The 1,949-nt window shown below is 49.7% G+C and overlaps 3 non-coding genes across 3 annotated transcripts; all 3 read left to right on the forward strand.

Moving 5' to 3' along the window:
* The first annotated feature begins 238 nt into the window (after positions 1–238).
* trnat-ggu (transfer RNA threonine (anticodon GGU)) lies at positions 239–312 on the forward strand. The gene has a single exon. It is a non-coding gene; the product is annotated as a tRNA-Thr (tRNA).
* A 1,095-nt stretch (positions 313–1,407) lies between these two features.
* trnak-cuu (transfer RNA lysine (anticodon CUU)) lies at positions 1,408–1,480 on the forward strand. Its single transcript has one exon. It is a non-coding gene; the product is annotated as a tRNA-Lys (tRNA).
* Positions 1,481–1,636: 156 nt separating this feature from the next.
* Positions 1,637–1,710, forward strand: trnan-guu (transfer RNA asparagine (anticodon GUU)). The gene has a single exon. It is a non-coding gene; the product is annotated as a tRNA-Asn (tRNA).
* Positions 1,711–1,949: the final 239 nt, after the last annotated feature.

The following is a 1,949-nucleotide window of genomic DNA, read 5'->3' on the forward strand; positions in this document are numbered from 1 at the left end:
TTACGAAAACTGCGACTAGCTCAGTCGGTAGAGCATGAAACTCTTAATCTCAGGGTCGTGGGTTTGAGCCCCATGTTGGGCGTACCTTATGGCTCTCTCGCCCTTCCCAACGGGTCTCGGTCTCCAATGAGTCTCTTGACCTCAGTTTGCTGACGCAAGACACATGTTGTGTCTAATCTGAGTGGCACGCACAGCGTTGATTTTTTGTCACCGCAAGCCAGAAGATGTTACACTGCAGGTCTCTGTGGTGCAATCGGCTAGCGCGTTTGGCTGGTAACCGAAAGGTTGGTGGTTCGAGCTCACCCAGGGACGAAGGAAGATTTTTGCTGCCATTCTGCCATGTGTCCGCAAGCGCAGAATTTAGCACACATGACCGCTAACGCATGCGTGGAGCAGCATTCGTAGCACCTTTTGAGCGTTTAGTTTTTTCAGTTGTCTTGTGGTAAAAGAAGACAAAGGGTGGTAAGTGAAGGTTCGTGTCAGCTCAAGTTTGCTGTGGCGTGTACACGGAGTGCTCATGTTTTGTTCCGGGTGGTGGAGGCCTGTGTTCAGGGAGGTCCTGCCGGGTGGTGCCTGTGTTCCAGGGAGGTCCTGCTCAAAACTCCTTCTAGGAGCACCACAAAATGCCACGAAAATAACTTTCGAATCATATACTGTCGGAATTTGCAAACTGTATTCACACTGTGGGACAGAACTCCATGCCTGGAACGTTTGTGGAGTTGCCTGAACTTGTAGCCTTTCAGGCTTTTGGACAAGAGGTCAATAGATTTGGCGCACTCCAATATGTACTAGAATCTTTGTATTTTCAGTTTCCGGTTGGAGGTTGGGTCCTCCAATTTTTGCTGTATGGCTCACTTTTTACCTTTGGAAATTAGGAAAGTTTGCCTTCAGTGACCGCTCTCTCTTGCGACAGATTGAAACGGAACTTTAACTCCGGGTTTTGATTGTGCATGTTATCGGCCTGCTCTGCGTGTTCAAACTGTGTTCCCCTTTTGAATTGCATGTTATCGGCCTGCTCTGCTTGTTCAAACTGTGTTCCCCAGCAACAGGCATGGCTAAAACAAACAAAGGACACTCTAAGCCAGGGGTGTCCAAACTGTGTCCTGGAGCGCCACTTTCCTGTAGAGTTTCGCTCCAGCCAGCTCCAACAGACCTGCCCGGAAGTTTCTAGTCTGCCTGGTGAGACCTTGATTAGCTGCTTCAGGTGTGTTTCATTGGGCTTGGAGCTAACTCGGCAGGACAAGGACCCTCCAGGACTTAGTTTGGACGCCCCTGCTCTAAGCCTACCGCTAGAATTTACCCGCAAGAGGTTTTCTCAAGCCTGTGCCAAAAGTGAGGATCTGTTTCGCGTGTGACATTTGGGCACTTATGAAAAGCACGACCAGCCCGCAACAGTCTGTCACAGCCGCCCGGCTAGCTCAGTCGGTAGAGCATGAGACTCTTAATCTCAGGGTCGTGGGTTCGAGCCCCACGTTGGGCGTCCCTTTTGGCTCTCTCGCCCTTCCCAACGGGTCTCTGTCTCCAATGAGTCTCTTGACCTCAGTTTGCTGACGCAGGACACGTGTTGTGTCTAATCTGTGTGGCACGCACAGCGTTGATTTTTTGTCACCGCAAACCATAGGAGGTTACGCCGCCGGTCTCTGTGGCGCAATCGGCTAGCGCGTTCGGCTGTTAACCGAAAGGTTGGTGGTTCGAGCCCACCCAGGGACGAAGGAAGCTTTTCGCTGCCATTCTGCCATGTGTCCGCAAGCGCAGAATTTAGCACAAGTGACCGCTAACGCATGCGTGGAGCAGCATTCGTAGCACCTTTTGAGCGTTTACAGTTTTTTCAGTTGCCTTGTGGTAAAAGAAGACAAAGGGTGCTTTACTTTTTGTGATTAAAAGACAAATATTTTGTCAAATATAAATTTCTTAAAGTATTAAAACATTGTCTCGTTCTAGTGAACCAA

The sequence above is a fragment of the Sinocyclocheilus rhinocerous genome, unplaced genomic scaffold (genome assembly GCF_001515625.1).
Source record: "Sinocyclocheilus rhinocerous isolate Xijiao unplaced genomic scaffold, SAMN03320098_v1.1 scaffold11407, whole genome shotgun sequence".
In the NCBI taxonomy this organism is placed as follows: Eukaryota; Metazoa; Chordata; class Actinopteri; order Cypriniformes; family Cyprinidae; genus Sinocyclocheilus; species Sinocyclocheilus rhinocerous.